This window comes from Panthera uncia, chromosome C2 (genome assembly GCF_023721935.1).
Source record: "Panthera uncia isolate 11264 chromosome C2, Puncia_PCG_1.0, whole genome shotgun sequence".
In the NCBI taxonomy this organism is placed as follows: Eukaryota; Metazoa; Chordata; class Mammalia; order Carnivora; family Felidae; genus Panthera; species Panthera uncia.
The window spans coordinates 3645688-3663845 of NC_064810.1; positions in this window are offsets into that span (position 1 = coordinate 3645688).

Here is an 18158-nt window from a genome sequence, read left to right on the forward strand (position 1 = left end):
TGGTGCTGGACCCTTGGGGGTGGCCGGATTTTGTCTGTCTTAACCAAGTTCTTGCACCCACGAGGGCAACTGGGGCCGTGCGGCCAGGTCACCCTTCGGCACTGGATGGGAAGAGAAGAGCTGGACCCAGAACGGATCGCAGCGGGGCTCTGGAACCTCACGTAGGCTCCTGGCATGAGAGCGACGTGCCTCGCGGCTCCTGAGCCCCCGTCTGCATTGGCTAAGGCCGCCACCCTACGCCAAGGTGCTTGTCTTTTCTCCGTGCACCGTCTGTGCGGCCTCCTAGCGGCAGCCTGTCGTCACCCCGGGCTCCCCTTGTCCCCCATGCAGCTGGTGCCCACGCCCGATGCTCTGAGCTAGTGCTGTGCAGCCAGATCAACCCTGCCACCCTTCGGCCAGGGGACGGGGGGCAACGTCTGGTCATGTCTTTGGTCCGGTGTCTGATAAACACACAGACAGCCCCCCACACCCAGGAAGGATCCGGTCCCCAGGGTCAACAGCACGGACGCTTTCTGCTTCAGATCCATGGGCATTCTGCTCAATGACGGACGTGTCTCGTGCTTGGCTGTCACTAACACCGTGGCATTTTGGGTCATTGCAGGGCTCAGGAACTACAGGGTTATCATTAGTTCCATTCTATTTTTATCCTCATCGGGGAAAAAAGGAAAACGGCAAAGACAAATGAAGAAGGCATGAATAATGGATATGCCCAACGATTTGACATAAACGGGACTGCAGACATAAGCATGCCTCTGACAGATTTACAACTGTCACATCAAAGGCTAGCAAGCCCCTGCACAGTGGCCGGCTCTCCAGGCGTCGAGTCTGAGAAACCCACGCATTAGCTCTCATGGTGAGGTCTTATTTTTTCTCATTTTCACACCGTTTTAATTTGGAGGCTTAGAAAAACTGATTTGTTTAAATAAAAGTAAATTGGAAACTAGATTGGCCATATGCGATAGTTAATTTTCCATGTGATGCATCATCACATATAAATTTTGTATGTGATCATCACCTTGGCTAGGCTATGGCACCCCGCTTCCGGTCAAACGTTATTCTAGATGTTTCTATGAAGGCATGTTTGAGATGACATTAACAATGAATCAGGGGACGTTGAGTGGGGCGGGTTGCTCTCCGTGACGTGGGTGGGCCTCGTTCAATCAGTTGAAGGCCTCAGAGACACAGACTGACTTCTCCCAAAGAAGAGGGAATTCAAAAGACAAAATGGAGGCTCGAACTGCAACTCTTGCCTGGGTCCCCAGCCTGTCGGCCCACCCTGAACTTTCTGGACTTGCCGGCCCCCATTATTACGTACGATAATTCCTTAAAACAATTATTTCTCTCTCTCTCCCCTTGTAAATGCATATGAATATTCATAGATGTGTGTGTGTGTGTGCACGGGCACACACACACACATCCTGTTGATTCTGCTTCCCTGGAGAACCCTAACATATTCCAGGGCTCGATAACCTTGGGGTCTGGTCCGCTGCTTCCACGAAGTAAACAGAAGCTCAGATCGTGTGCAGCCCCCTCCTGGGTACAGGGACAAGGGGGTGGGAAGCCACCCTGATGTGCAGCAAAAGATGGGAGGCTTTGAGGAGGAAAAAGCTCAGGACAAGTTCACGCCACAGCTGAGCTGGACCAGCGCCAGGTGAAAAGTGTGGCGAGCGCGGGGCAAACAGCACCCCATCGTGTGATGTGACCGGCAGTCCTAGGAGGTGCTGCTGGGGTGAGGCCCGGCTCCTTACCCCCTCCGTGGTCTTGCGCGGGTCCCAGGATGCAAAAGAACGTCACAAGTATCTGTTGAAGGAACAGACGGGTGAGTGGATCCCTGTAGGTCAAATAAAGGGAGTCCCTCCGCACACACGCGCGGCTGTAACCTTTCACTCTCCCGAGCGACTCATGGGACCTCACGAGGCGGCCGGCCCTCAGAACCCGTTCTAACACGTGCTTCCGTGGCTACTCCGTGCTCCTTTCTGAAACACAGGTTTTAAAAACCTGTTATCCCAAGTGTCTGAAACGAAAATGCTCCCCGCAATGTTTAGAAGTTTTCGTAAGAGACCTTGTCACGGCTTGGATTGCGTTCCCCCAAAACATACATTGAAGTCCGAAGCCAGATGCCCGGGGGACGGGACCTTATCTGGAAACAGGGTCTTTGCAGACGTGATCGAGCTAAGACGGGGCCATGCTGGAGTAGGATGTGCCCACAGTCCAGTGACTGGTGTCCCTATGACAAGAGGACACAGACACAGGGGAGGGGAGGCCAGGAGACGCCAGGGGCAGAGACTGGAGCGGGACGGCCACGAGCCAAGGGTTGCTGGCCCCCCGGGAGCTGGGAGAGGCGGGAAGGCCCCTCCCCTCGAGGCTTCAGGGGAAGCACAGCCCCGCCGACAGCTGGGTTGTGGGCTTTCTCGCCTGGACACTGTGAGGAAGTAAACTGCTGCTGGCTAAGCCGCCTGCTCTGAGGTCCTACAGATGTGAGTACAGGTGTCATAATGACTAGAACAAGTCTGTGCCCCAGGAGCAAGCACTGGGGCTGAACACAACGGAAACTTCCATCCTGAAACATGACCCCTTCCATCGCTGGTACGCCTGGGGTGCTTCCATCATGCTGGCACCTGTCCACCGTCTGATACGTCAGACTCATTAACTCGGCCCTTCAACAACCCAGGGGGAGACCCAGGCACAGAGAGGCTGAGTGAGTCACTCCTGGCCACACACACAGCTCATCCCTGGTGGGGTCGAGATAGAACTCAGTTTGGACCCAGAACCTTCTCCTTAAGCACTGAGTGATACAGCCTGCATCAATGTCCTGGGACCACTGTAAAAAGCGACCACAAATCAGGTGGCTTAACACCACAGAGATGTCCTGTCTCACAGTCCTGGAGGCCAGAAGTCCAAAGTCGAGGCGGCCGCAGGACCGTGCTCCCTCCGAGGACTTGAGAAGAGTCCTCTGGGTCTTTCTCAGCTTCTGCTGGCTGCTGGCAATCCTTGGCTTTCCTCGGCTCGGGGCCACCTCACTCCAGTCTCTGCCCCTGTCGCTACATGGCCTTCTGTCCCCTGTATCTCTGTGTTCTCCCCCTTATAGGGACACCGGTCCCTGGATTTAGGGCCCGCCCCACTCCAGCATGGCCTCGTCTCGATTACGTCTGCAAAGACCCCATTTCCAAATCGGGTCTCATTCCCAAGTTCAGAGGGTTAGGAAGTCGACATGTTTGGGGACACAATTCAACCCATAAGGGCTCAACTGTCCCTGGGAATGCTGCGCCCTCGGGGGTGCTACGGGCCAGTGGGCAGGAAGCAGAGCAGTCTCCCCAGGGCTCCCCGAGGGCCAGGCTGGGGTCCGCTCACCGGGGCACCTGACAAAGCCACCCGCAAGCACGCGCAAGGGAAGCAGAGATGGCCGGTGACCCGGGACCTCTGTGCTTGCTCCGGGTGCGGCTTCTCCGTGCCCGCATCTGAGCCTCTGCTTCCAGAAGCATCCTCTCAGCGCACTGGTCTCTGCAGGAGGCATTATTCCTGGTGAGTCTGCCGCCCGGCACAGCGTGAGGACTAGAGAGAGACGGCAGCTCACTCCCCCGACGGCCGGTCAGTGAGAGCACCGAGCACAGGTCAGTCACCACGCGGGACCATGAACTGTCGGTCCCGAGCTCACGGTACCGCTCCCGGCCATTCCCTCCTCCCGGCCCAGCCTCTCGCGCCTCCAAGCCCCGACGGCTCCCCGCTCTGTCCAGTCCCACCCGCTCTCGGCTGCCCTGCACCCGTGGCCGAACGCCCCGTCCCCTCCACGTCTCTGACCACGCGGCCACCACGGCTCGCGACGGCCTCCCGGGTGGAATTCGGACCCATGCTGCCCCCGCCCGTCTTCCCCTCCACCCCCACGTCCCACCCCTCCTCTTTGTTCTTCGTGCCCCGCCTGCCCGCTCAGCCAGCATGAAGCCCCACTGTGTGCAGGCGCAAGGCTAACCCCTGGGGCTGCGAGCAGGACGAAGCGTGTGACGGGTGAGAAGGCACCTGTCATTGCACCCGACTCTCGGGGCTGTGCCGGGAATGCACGGGAATCCCAAAGGAACAGCAAGGAAAAACTCCCTAGCTCTGTCCGCAGAGGTCAAGGAGGGCTCCCCAGAGGCCCCAGAGGCGGTGACGCCCTGGCTGTGTTGAGGGATGAGGAGGGCGCTCCCGGAAGAAGGAGGTGAGGACAGGGGACACGAGCTACCTGGCCGCAGGTCAGCTCTACCTGGAGGCTACACGGCCTGTAGGCCCTGAGGCCACACCAGCCCAGCCCTGCACGTCCTGCTAAGGTCGGAGTGATGTCACCAACACCCACTGCCACAATTCCACACACCCTGCCTACGTTCCACCCCCAGGCTGCTTGTTCCCGATGGTTCCCGGGTGCTTCCCCACCTCTGCTTTCCCCCCCCCCCCCCCCACCCTCCAGACAGCTCTTCTGCGCTCCTGCAAGGTAGACCGTGATCTGAGGCCAGCGGGGCGGTGCCCGGTGGCAGCGCTGGAGCTCACATGCCAGCCAGTCCCGGCTTGGGGATGGGGAGGCAGGGGCGCAGGGACAGGTTGCCCGGCAACACTGGGCCCTCCCCCCTGGGCACAGCGTCCCCCCAGCACAGGTCACCCCCAGCACAGGGCCCCCCCCCCGCCCCGGCCCCCCCCCAGCAGTGTCCCCCCAGCACAGGTCCCCCCCCCAGCACAGTGTCCCCCCAGCACACGGCCCACCAGCACAGTTCCCCCCCCTTACAATGTTCCCCTACACTTGGCACACGTACAATAAATGTTCGTGGAACTACTGAATAAAGTTGTTGCCTAAGCAGGAGGTGACAAACATCACTTTTGCTCATAACCCAGAAGCTAGAACAAGTCACATTGTCTTAGCTAATCAAAGGGCATTGGGGGTGGGGCAGGCAAGACCTATAGTTCTTCTGAGTGCCTGGGGGTGCGGGGGCCCAGGGCACGCAGCCCCAAGAAGGGCCACTTTGACCTGAAGACTATTTTGAGTTGAAAGCAATCGAAGCCCGGCAGATTCGGGAACGTTCCTCGCCTCGCCCACAACTGCCTACGTTCGCGCTGGAAGGCAGAGCCCGAGCAGGAAGCGAGCCCTCACAGAGGCTCCTCTGCACCCAAGGGACTGGTCTGCACAGCGGGGCGGACGCTGTCTCCAAACACCTCCTCTCCTCTTCCTGCTAGCGTCCTCCCCCTTCGGGACCCCCAGAGCCCACCCCGTCCCGGGCTCAGGACGTCCTACTGGCCTCCTGTTGCCTGACTGTCTCTGGAACGTCCACGTCTTTGTGGATTCCCCGTAGGCACCAAACTCAATTTGATTTCCTCCTGCTCACGTGTCTCGTGTCAATTTGACTCTCAGCCCAGCCACAAGGACCTTGAAGGGCAGAGAAAGGTCTTCCTCCCACAATAGGCGGAAGGGAAGGAGGCTCAGAAGGAAGCCCAGAGTCTGCTGGGTTGAAAGATTGAAAGGAGAACCCCATTCAATCCACAAATATTAGCAGAGCCCCGACCTGAGGCCAGGTCCCCACCTGCCTGGTGTTTGGGAATTGGGAAATGAGGTGAGTGAGTGACAGAGATGTGTGAGCCCACACCCCCAGGGTGGAGATGGGGGTGGAAACCAACACTCCCACCCGACCCTTAGGAGGTGCCTGTCCCGGGCCCCAGGGGTTGTTCCACTGAAATGACCGGAAAGGCTGAAAAGGGGCTTGGTTGCTTCCACTCTGACCTCAAACTTTCTGGTTGGATTCTTCTCTCTAGTGGGTCTCTGGGCTCAGGCAGAAGACCCTGAGGGCGAAGTGTCCCCTGGTGGGAGCCCCAACTACCCCCTCAGGCAACAAGCACCGGAAGCTGGGGAGACCCAGCATGATTGACCCCAAGACAGTGACGGACCTGACCCACCTGCACGGACCTACTACCTTTGCCTCACTTTTCCTGACCCAAACCTGGAGTATTTCCCACACTTTGGGGACGGTCTTTGAAACCCTCGTCCACCGTCTTCCCCATGCTGGCCTCCCTGAAATAACTTCCTTTCTTCATTCACTGTCTCTGGGTTTTGTCAGCAATGAGTGACCCAGGCTGGTCTGCTTAGGACCCCTGCTCCCTGGCTACAAAGCAACACTCAACCTGGCCTTTGAAAGATGGGCTCCAGGGGCGCCTGGGTGGCTCAGTCTGTTAAGCATCCAACTCTTGGTTTCAGCTAGGGTCAGGATCTCACGGTTCATGAGTTCGAGCCCCACATCCGGCTCTGTGCTGACAGTGCAGAGCCTGCTTAGGATTCTCTCTCTCCCTCTCTCTCTCCAAATAAAAAACAAACAAACAAACAACAACAAAAAAAAGCATTTGGGTCATTAGTGTATTGCAAAACTCTTGAAAGCTAATCTAGAATTAACTTTGTTTTCAAATCTGTGTTTCCCCCATGGTCGATTTTATAATTCCTACAACTCGGTAAGGTTTTCACTACCAAAAATAACGTGGAGGTGTTTGGTGAGCCAGTGACAGGGTTCACTGGGTGATGCCTTAGAGGAGTGTTTCCTGCGGGCACTGCTGACCAACAAAACCTGCTGCTGGGCCTTCCCCGGGATGCCACCGGCAGCCGGGCGGCTGGCCTCTTGTCACGGCTGGCCCCGCGCCCTTGCCGCCAACCTCCTGTTCCGTCGATCCTGCAACCGGCTCCCTAACACAGCTTTGCTCAGAACACGTTTTTCAACTTTCCCTCTTGCCCAAATTTAGTAGCTCTTTAATTAGCAACCTTTGCCAACATTCTATTTTTAAACTATTATAAATGTGCGCGGAATTGCTTCGCATCTTTCTGTTTGCACCAGTGTTCACGGTCCCTGGCTTTCATACCGCCATAATTAGTTTCAAATGGGAACATAGGAGAGTTTTGAGCAAGTTATTTCTATCAGTGCATCGTCACGTGGGTCACATCACAGGAGGGCCTCTGTCTTAACTTTATAACCTTTTCTTTCCATCTGCGGGATTATTTTTTCGGCTCAGACTCAGTCTCGTCCCAGACAGCATCTTCCCAGACTGATGGGGTGCCATCCTGTGCATCACGGTAAGTCCCCGAGGCCGGCCGCTCCAGGACCACTCCTGGCTGTGCTTACTCCAGACCCGATTATGTTTCTCTGGAACGGCTTTCAATTTGCCACGCAGTTATTTGAGCAAGGAGTGGAAATAGCTATAACCTCTAATTCTTGCTGAATCCCTATCATACGCCACGTAGCGCCAAGCACTTGACCTTTATCTCACTTGCTATTAACACCTGACCTACGGGAGCTCAGGAGGTGGAAATTCCCGAGGCGACCGACCGTGAGGGGGGAGGAGGAAGCGGCAGGTTTCGGAGGTGATGTGACTTGGCCGAGGTCACCCGGTCACTAAGTTGAAAAGCTGGCACTGGTCCCCGCCCCCCTGCTCTCAGCTTCGAATCGTCTGCCTCCCGGCGCCCACCTTTATAAGAATGAATCAAAAATCAAATCGAAAATAAGCACCACGTGTGTATTTGTGGCTGTGGCTCAGCAGAACCACCACGGCTCAAGTTTGCCCTCACACTCCCTGTCCCTCGTGGAACTTTCTCGGTGTATCTTTCCTAACTTCAGAATTAAACCATGGTTTCTCAGTCATCGAGGGAAGCTTCTTCCTCTGCTGCATGATTAATATCAACCCTCAGACTTGAAGGCGTTTGGTTTCAATTAACATTCTCCAGCAAAAGCTCAGCTTTGTTCTGTGGCTTTCTGTTCTTCCATTTGATGACGGGTCACGGGCACAAGTTTTACTTGCTGTCTCTTTACATTGTTGTACATCTTTGGGCCTGTTTAAAACATTATCTGAGCAGTGCCATCCTGAAGGCTAGTTTATGCTGAAGCAATAGGTTTTTCCTAAAACATTGTTGTCGTGGGGGCCACTTAGGTTTTTTGTCTGGCGCCTGAGCTTAAGGTAGGCCGCTCACCTACTGACCGGTAAAAGACAGGGGAAGCAGTGAGGGTACCTGTAGAGAGCAAGATGGAGTCAGTCACGTCAAGCAGGGGCCTGGGTCAAGCAATGACGCAAGCACTTCGGGGTACGGTAGCAAGACCAGCACCGGCTGGAGACACCCCGGAACTGATAACCGGCAGGAGCAGGGGAGGCCTGCAGGGGCCCAAGGCTGATGACACCCCTTTAAAAAGGGAGGGTTTTTGCAGCAAACCGTCAGCCTCCTCGGACGTGACCCCTCTGTGTCTGACCACCTCAGAAAGGCAGCTGCGGCCAAAGACTCTGCCCGGTTCATCTCCAACAGGAACAGAGACCCTCCGCTGCTTGGACGTAATAAACAGTGAGCTCCGAGCGCCGACCCAGACCCGAAGGAGGCCTTATCTCAACTGCTCGCCCACAGGCTGATTTCGCGTTGGGTTCGTTAACTTCCTACACCCTCTCACCCTCTGTTATCTTGTTTGTTGTGTGGCTTGTCTTCTGTTCTGCTCTGTCTGTCGTGTAAGAAGCCAAGTTTAACCACATGGTGAAATGCCACTGAGTTTGGAATCTTGAAGCTGCTTTATAATTGCGATTGACTTTTCTTTATGACTGACCGAAGCCAGCCTTGGGACAGGCACACCTTTTTTTTTTTTTTTTAATGTTTATTTATTTATTTATTTATTTACTTACTTAGAGGGTGTGCATGAGTGTGAGAAGGGCAGAGAGAGAGAAAGAGGGGGAGAGAGAATCCCAAGCAGGCTCTACGTCGGCAGCGCAGAGCCTGACGTGGGGCTCGATCCCACGGACCGAGAGATCACGACCTGAGCCGAAATCAAAAGTCAGACATTCAACTGACTGAGCCACCCAGGAGCCCCACCTGCTTCCCTTTAATACAGAATCCTGATGAGCTAACTTCAATCCCAGGAGAAAGAGCACACCAGTGAGTTTTAGAATAACTATTACCTTGCTGACAATACAGTGGCACTATAATATCACCCTGATAGCCTTGCCATCGTGATGAAACCAATCACTCCAGCCTACTGGTCACAAGGGGAGAGAACTACATCTGAAAAGGAAATCAGATTTCCGAGGGACAGCCAAACAATTTTTCACCTTTGCCTCCCTATCACATACTCCAAACGTCTTATTTTCTAAATTTAGTTGATTTTCGTAAGTCAAAACTCTTGGGAATAGTCTCAAGCAATGTTCGAAAAGCATAGGCTTATTATAGCCAATGATATGTCACATGGGTTAAATATGCAGTCTTGGCCACACTTCAGATGACATCATGATGGTTCTTGGTCACTGATCATCACCACCCATCCATTTTCAAAGTGTTAGAACGCTGACAATAATTTGCCTACCTTAGAAAGAAAGAAAGCTTACAAAGAACAGGACATCTATGTTTAGAAGTAGTAATTTCACAGATATCAGGGAACCAGGCGGTGTCCCAAATCAACTGAGTCACATTTAAGAGGGGAGGGGGGACTGCTTTCTAATGGAGCTGACAGATTAAAACGCTTGACCCAGTTTTTACCAGAGTGCTTCGTAAGTAAACCTCTAGTTCTGTAACGTTTTACCAAGTCTAGTTCTAATCTCGATATTTTAACATAAATTTGGGGGAAAATATTTATTAAGATGTTGACAGGCGTCAAGTTTCTAGCACAGAACACGCCAAGCATCCAAATGAGTCTCGGAGATGATTTAGTACAGTAAGTACTTTTCCAATCAAGTTTAAATGCACGTTCATATTTCTTTTTCAGTAGAGTGACTCATGTTCTGAACCAGGGTCAACAAGGCTGACTCTTACCCAAAGAGAAGGGATGAATCTCTAAAGTCTCCAAGATTTAAAAAACAAAAGACAACAAAAAGGTCAATCATATCTCTACTCTTTTTTTTTAACACTTGTATATATTTTTAGAGAGAGAGAGAGAGCACCAGCAGGGGAGGGGCAGAGAGGGAGGGAGACACAGAATCCGGAGCAGGCTCCAGGCTCCGAGCGGTCAGCACAGAGCCCGACGCGGGGCTCGAACCTACGAACCATGAGGTCATGACCTGAGCTGAAGTCAGACACTCAACTAACTGAGCCACCCAGGCGCCCCTCATCTCTACTCTTTTAAGAATAGCTCCAGGGTCAGATAGATGGAGTCCACGTTTTAGCCGCGTATTCACGACATGCACAGAACCTCGTGAAGCTTGATGTCACGTTGGACAAATGTGCCCGGCTGTCTTGAAATGTCGTGGTGGGAAGCGACGCCAGTGTGCTTACAGACACACAGAATAAGCTGCTGTGTGGGAAGGGCGGCCCAGCCTATAACACCCTTTGGTGAGCTCATTGTTTGCTCTCCCAAGGCGGCATCTCCACCTACAAATCCAGAATGACGGTCAGCTCCCTCCTGCCTGTCCCGGAATCAGCACAGTCAATGTCAGGGGTAAAGCTGGGTCCTCTTGCTGTGTGGCTCTTGTAGGGCAAGGCGGTTACTGCTTGATTCCAGGTTCATCTTCCTGGCTCTTAGGAGGCCTCCTAAGAGCCGTGGTCCCATGGAGGTGAGCTGCCTCCACCATCAGGCCCATCGGACATCTGGGTCCCCAGGAGAGGCGGAAGCGCCTTCCCTCACCGTCCTGAGCACACACGAGTCTCGTAGCATTCACCATTTGGTTCCCGTCTCTTTCCCCAGAGAGGATGACAGTTCCTTGAGGGCAGGGACCATCGAGTGTTCATCTTCGCAGTCCTAATGCCTGGGTCATGGCAGGCACAGACATCAGAATGCTGGAGGCAGGGTGGGAGAAACGGAGGCCGTCCAAGATTCAGATCTGATCCACACCCCACATACCTCACTGTTTATGGAATAAGTAGCTCACCGAACACAGGCCATGGGGTATGAATCCCTCCGCCTCCTGCTGCCCGCCAGATTATTCCCCATCTGCACACCCCTTTCTCCCCTCCCAAATCATCTGACAGAAGCTCTGTGCTCCTGATTCACCCCTTCCCATTAGGAGAAAAAGAAGATAAAGGGCCGAACAGCTAAGGAGTTCTACCCTAAACATCTGGAATATTTTCGGAGCTGTCGGACGGGATTCCAAACCCCCCCCCCTGCACCTCCTGGCCCTATGAGCCTCGCTTTCCTGGTGTGGACGGCTTTATCATCCCTGGAGAGCAGGGTGGCTGTGCAGGTCAGATCACAGCGGAGGGCAGACACTTGTTCAACAAAGGCTGTCATTCTTCACCCCAGTGTGACGCTTTGGGGATGTAGATCCATTTTTATTCACCCAAAGAATCCCATGGTGCAGATTTTAAGGGACCCGTATTCCTCACCAGCTTTCATGACGGCCACTTACAGAAAGGCACAAAAGAAATCCCTTCTGGGGGCGCCTGGGTGGTTCAGTCAAGCGTCCGACTCCTGATTTCGGCTCGGGTCACGATCTCATGGTTTGTGAGTTTGAGCCCCACTTCGGGCTCTGTGCTGATGGTGCAGAGCCTGCTTGAGACACTCCTTCTCCCTTTCTTTTTTTTTTTTTTTAATTTTTTTTTTTAACATTTATTTATTTTTGAGACAGAGAGAGACAGAGCATGAACGGGGGAGGGGCAGAGAGAGAGGGAGACACAGAATCGGAAGCAGGCTCCAGGCTCCGGGCCATCAGCCCAGAGCCCGACGCGGGGCTCGAACTCACGAACCGTGAGATCGTGACCTGAGCCGAAGTCGGACGCTCAACCGACTGAGCCACCCAGGCGCCCCACTCCTTCTCCCTTTCACTCTGCCCCTCTCTCGCTCGTGCGCGCGCTCTCTCTCTCAAAACAAATAAAGAAACTTAGAAAAAGAAAAAGAAAGAAACCCCACGCAAATCCGTTTCCTTATTGTATGCAGTTCATAATCCAACGTCCAGAATTACTACGGCAGTTACGCGCATGCGCACTCACGCGTCTTTCCCCAATCCTGCCTAAGGCAAAGGGCGGCTTGAAACCGTGTGGATGCAATCCACTTCCTAGCCGGAACAGTTGTCTGCCCAACCTGGAGGACCTTGAGGTGTCTCAGGTCTTCGAGGACCGCTGTGGCGAGGAGAGAGGCGAGGAGGCAAGCGGACCCTTTGAGAAAAGACGAGCACATGGCAGACTGATGCCTCGGGTCGGGGAGGAAGTTCGGCTCAGCGTCCCCGCCCCCTTCGTGACAGTGTTTAAAGCCGAGGCTCCTCCACTGTGAGCCCCCGATGGGAGTGATACTTAACCTGGCCCCATTTCCACCCCGTCGACCGGACGGCTACGGCTCGCTCCAGCTCTGGGCCGACGTGAGGCTTGGACGTAGCGTTCGCTGGGCAGGGGCCGTCATAAAGCATGGTGTATGCAGCATCCTGATACTTGACCGCTTCCAGCCACGTTCCCCTTGGTTCTTCTTTCTCCGTCATGGGCTTTTCAAAGAACTTCCCCTGTCGCCGGCAGGTATCCGGGACCCCTCCCCTGTAGCAGATTGAACGGCAGCCTCCAGAGATACCAGTTCCGGTCCTAATCCCGGAAGCCTGCAACTCGAGCTTCTCTGGAAAAGGGGTCTCTGCAGACGTGATTAAGTTAAAGACCCCGAGACACGGAGAGAATTCTTGATTACCCCCATGGGCCCTAGGTGCCGTTGCAAGTGTCCCTGTAAGAGGGAATCAAGACGGGTGACACACACGGAAGGCAACGTGACCACAGAGGGTGAAGGGACGTGGCCCCAGTCGAGTCGAGGAGCACCAGTAGCCACCAGAAGCTGGAAGAGGCGAGGCAAGGGTTCTCCCCTAGACCCTCCAGAGAGAGCATACGATTTCAGCCCAGCCATACAGATTTGGGACTTCTGGCCTCCAGCACCGTGGAACAATAAATGTCTGCTGCTTTAAGCCACCAAGATTGTGGTAATTTGTTACGGCAACAATAGGAAATGAATACGTCACCCTCTACCCCAACCTAATGTTTCCTTTAAGTGTATTTATTTATTTATTTAAGTAATCTCCACACCCAACGTGGGGCTTGAACCCATGACCCTGAGACCAAGACTCCTATGCTCTTCCAACCGAGCCAGCCAGGCGCCCCTCCAACCTAATTTTTTAAACTACAGTTTGGGCAGATTTGGACCTCTAGATGCATGCTCAAAATGCAACAGATGGTTAAGAGAATTGCGGCCGATTGAAACTTCCCACTTCCAAATGTGTAGAGGCTTAATGCTTTTAAAAAACATTTTTTTTAATGTTTACTTATTTTTGAGAGAGAGAGACAGAGCATGAGCGGGGGAGGGGCAGAGAGAGAAGGAGACACAGAATCCGAAGCGGGCTCCGGGCCCCAAGCGGTCAGCACAGAGCCCGATGAGGGGCTGGAACCCACAAACCGTGACATCGTGACCTGAGCCGAAGTCGGATGCTTCACCGACTGAGCCACCCAGGCGCCCCCATCGTAACACAGTTTCTAAGGGAAACCTGGCCGTGGGAAGCAGACGGCCCAGGACACAGGCCCCAAACTTTGAGAATACGCGGGTTAACAGACACGGTTTTGGCATCAGAGGAGCCCACGGCCTGCCAGCAGGCCACAAACAGAATAGATAGATAGATGTTCCAGCGGCGTGGCTGAAGCACAGAGGCAGGAGGGTGGCTCTTGAAGGACAGACAGGGATCTGCCAGCAGCTGGAGAAAGAAAAGGGAATCCCTGCCAGTACGCGAGCCAGCTGTGTGTGGCTGAGCAGTCGGCCAAGTGGAGGAACATACAGAAGCCACCCGTGTGCCACGTGGTCGGCCGTGCCCACACCGAGGCTGCACCCATCCGATCTGCGTTTAGAGACATAAATGTGACTCACCTGGACTGGCCTGGGGAGGGAGGGCGCAAACCTGAGGACGTCGGTGCAGCGCCTACAACGATCGGCCAGGAGCACGGCAAGAGGGCAGGTGAGGACAGACCGAAGGGGCGCCCGAGAGACAGACTGGCAGGACTCTGTCATGGCTGGTAGCTGTGGCCTCTCCGGACGGTGATGTCTGAGAGGAGCCTGGTCATATACATATATATTAGTTACCTATATATTTTAGTTACAGATATATTTTACTTATATATATATTAGATATACATATACTTTAGTTATATATATATTTGTTATATATTTTTAGTTATATGCATATTTTAGTTATATATATTTTAGTTACATATATCAGTCATACACATACTTTAGTTATACTAGTTATACATATATTTTAGTTATATATAGTTGTATATATTTTAGTTGATATATATTTTAGTTTATATTTTAGTTTAGACATATATTTTAGTTATATATATTTTAGTTATATAGTCATACATGTATTTTAGTTGTATATATTAGTTATACATATATTTTAGTTACACATATATTTTAGTTACATATTTTTAGTTATATATATTTTAGTTATATATATTTTAGTTGCTATATATTTTAGTTGATATATATTTTAGTTTATATTTTAGTTTAGACATATATTTTAGTTATATATATTTTAGTTATATAGTCATACATGTATTTTAGCTGTATATATTAGTTATACATATATTTTAGTTACACATATATTTTAGTTATATATATTTTAGTTGATATATATCTTAGTTGATATATATCTTAGTTGATATATATCTTAGTTGATATATACCTTAGTTGATATATACCTTAGTTGATATATATCTTAGTTGATATATATGTTTTAGTTTTACATATATATCCATATTTTAGTTGTGTGTGTGTGTACACACACACACACACACACACGTTGGGCTGATATATATTTTAGTTGATATATATGTTTTAGTTATATATATATATCCATATTTTAGTTGTGTGTGTGTGTACACACACACACACACACACGTTGGGCTGATATATATTTTAGTTGATATATATGTTTTAGTTATACATATATATCCATATTTTAGTTGTGTGTGTGTGTACACACACACACACACACACACACACACACACACACACGTTGGGCTCCGACTATAGGCCAGGCACTGTGCTAGGCTCTGGACAGGCAGAGGTGAAGAGGCCCGCTGGGGGCCAAGAGGGTCCCAGCAGGCAGACCCACTAGAATATACACAGGTGGCACGTAACAACCACCAGAGGTGCTGTGGGAGCACCGGAGGGAGCCCCAGACCCAGAGGGAGGCTGAGGAGGTGAGGGCAGAGGTGGTGGAATCCCGGGCGGGGGAGGGAGCGGGAAGTAATCTGAGCCAACGGGATGAAAAGCTCAAGGTTAGAGGTGCCTGGGGGTGGTGTGGAAGGGGGAGATGACGAGACACACACGAGATGCCCAGAGGCGAGAGACGGAGCCTGATTTGTTTAGAGGTGGGGGTGGGGGGTGGGGAGGGAGAGAGGGGATTATAGGAGGGCCAGGTCGTCGCTCCGGTGGGTCACGTTATGGAGTCTGAAAGTTAGCCTCCGAGCAGCTGAGGGCCATCAAAAATTTAAGGGAGTGGCGCAATACCTTTTGTTGTTTAAAAACATCGCTTGGATTGCAAATCGAGGGTGGATTAAAAGGGAGGAATCCGGAAGCTGGGAGAGCCATCTAGAAGTGATTGGGGGTGGGAGGCCATTATGTGATCAGAGAAATGTTCAGGAGGTGGACGGATCAGATCTGGTGATAGGCTGCACCCTGGACCTGAGGAAAGAGAGGACACGGTGCCCCACTTCCCGGCTCAGGCACCTGGGTTAATTGTCCCAGGGACAGACGTGACGAGTCGACAGAGGGTGAGCGTTAACCACGGGGTCAGGTTCAGGGCCACAAACCTAGGAGGTCAACTGACAGACTGAGGTTTCTGCTGGACGTGTCCGTCAAGCCCGGGGTCAGTGAAGCAGTGAGGGCAAGAGCCTGACCACACGGCTTAGGGTGCAGGCACCAAAACGTATCCTCCCGAGGCAGCTAGAGTGGAAGGTAATCTGAGGGAGATCGCTTTCGGTATTTGGAATAGAACAGTAACCAAAGAACTTGGCTTCTAGCTCTGGCTCTTGCTACCTAGCACGGTGTTGGTTTTCTCACCGCCAAACGGGGGTAGCTACGTGTGCTCGCTCACACTAATCCCAGGGGACCCTAAAACTCAAGACCCTTTGAAAGCCCTACAATCACTGTTGTATTCTGCCTTCTTTTAAGTCCAAAACCACTCTTTGCTCTGCTACCCATTCGGTTCAAAATACAGACACTTCTTAAAGGTTTGAAATAGCTGTGGGAGAAAATTTTCAGGTGCAACATTCTTTGAGACAGGGCATCCTCTTAAAACTAGTGAAAACTAAGATAACTGGCAATAAAGCTGTTACAATGGAACAAATTTTTAATTTTTATCACGCTAAGGCAAGATTATTTGTTACACATGCTCCTCAAACATTTCATAAATGATTTCAGCCAGGGTCATGTGCATCAACTCAAGCTTAAAAAATGAAATTAGGGGTGCCTGGCTGGCTTAGTCAGTTGAGCGTGTAACTCTTGCTCTCTGGGTTGTAAATTCTAGTTGGGTGTAGAGATTACTTAAAAATAAAATCTTAGGGGCGCCTGGGTGGCTCAGTCGGTTGAGCGGCCGGGCGACTTCGGCTCAGGTCACAATCTCGCGGTCCGTGAGTTCGAGCCCCGCGTCGGGCTCTGTGCTGACAGCTCGGAGCCCGGAGCCTGTTTCGGATTCTGTGTCTCCCTCTCTCTGACCCTCTCCCGTTCATGCTCTGTCTCTCTCTGTCTCAAAAATAAATAAACGTTAAAAAAAATAAATAAATAAAATCTTAAAAAAACTAAAGATTGAAAATAAAAAATTACAGGGGTGCCTGAGTGGCTCTGTCATTAAGCATCTGACTTCGGCTCAGGTCATGATCTCACTGTTTGTGGGTTCAAGCCCCGAGTCTGGCTCTGGGCTGACAGCATGGAGCCTGGAGCCTGCTTTGGATTCTGTGTCTCCCTCTCTCTCTGCCCCTCCGCTGCTCACACTCTTGTCTCTCTCTCTCAAAAATAAATATTAAAAATTTTTTAATAAAAAGATGAAAAATTACATTAAAAGATTAACAGACATTTTAAAAGTATTAACCATGATTTTTTTTATTTAAAAATATTATTTTAGGGGCGCCTGGATGGCTCAGTCGGTTGAGTGTCCGACCTCAGCTCAGGTCATGGTCTCATGGTTCTGGGTTCCAGGCCGGCTCTGTGCTGACAGCTCGAGCCTGGAGCCTGCTGCAGATTTTGTCTCCAGCTCTCTCTGCCCCTCCCCCACTTGTGCTGTCTCTAAAATAAACATTTAAAAAAATAAAAGAAATAAACATAAAAATATTATTTTAATGTTTATGTTTGAGTGAGAGAGTGAGAGAGAGAGAGAGAGATAGGGTGCTAGCAGGGGAGGGGCAGGGAGAGAGAGACACACAGAATCCCAAGCAGGATCTAGACTCTGAGCTACCACCACAGAACCTACCACAGGGCTCAAACTCATGAACCATGAGATCATGACCTGAGCCGAAAGTCGGAGGCTTAATAAGCCACCCAGGTGCCCTGGTATTAACCACGACTTAAATTCCAGAATTTAAGTCTGTCCTAACATTACCGCTTTAGAAGGCAACCTTCCCCCACCTTGCAATCTCCTCCCCTCTGGCTTTGGGGAATACACCAGACTGATCTTGAGCTTGTCTAACAGAACATTTCTTTAGAGTTAGTGTTTAGAGTTGGGCAATTGTCGTAACAAATTTCTGGTCCAGACTGCGAGTGAAGTGAGCTTCCCAATTACAACATTCGTGCAAGAAAACGAATTGACATGGGCACTGACTTGGGAGGAACGGAGTTAGGTGCAGAGCGATCACTTAATACCGACTGGGGCTGCAGGCGGTCTGTGGCCACCCAATGACAAGCAAAAGCCACGTGAAGCTGGCGACCAGGGCAGCATCCTCCTCCGCTAGCGCAGGACCGACCGGGAGGCCCGTCCCCCGCTCACTCCCGGGCGGTCCCTGCAGCGCAGCCCGGGCGGCGGCTGGGGCACAGGTGGGCGATCAAGGTCAGCTCTGCAAACCCCGCACCCCGCGCACCTCCGCGCAGGGCGCCGAGCGCGGGCGCGGCGGAAGCCCCGACGGAGACGCCGCGCGCCCAGCGTCCCCGGCCTGAGGACCGGCCCCCGAGGGCCGTGCGGGCCGAAAGAGGCGACCGACCGCGGCGAGTCGCCTCCCGCTCCCTCCGCAGCCTCAGAGCGGCCCGCAGTGGAAC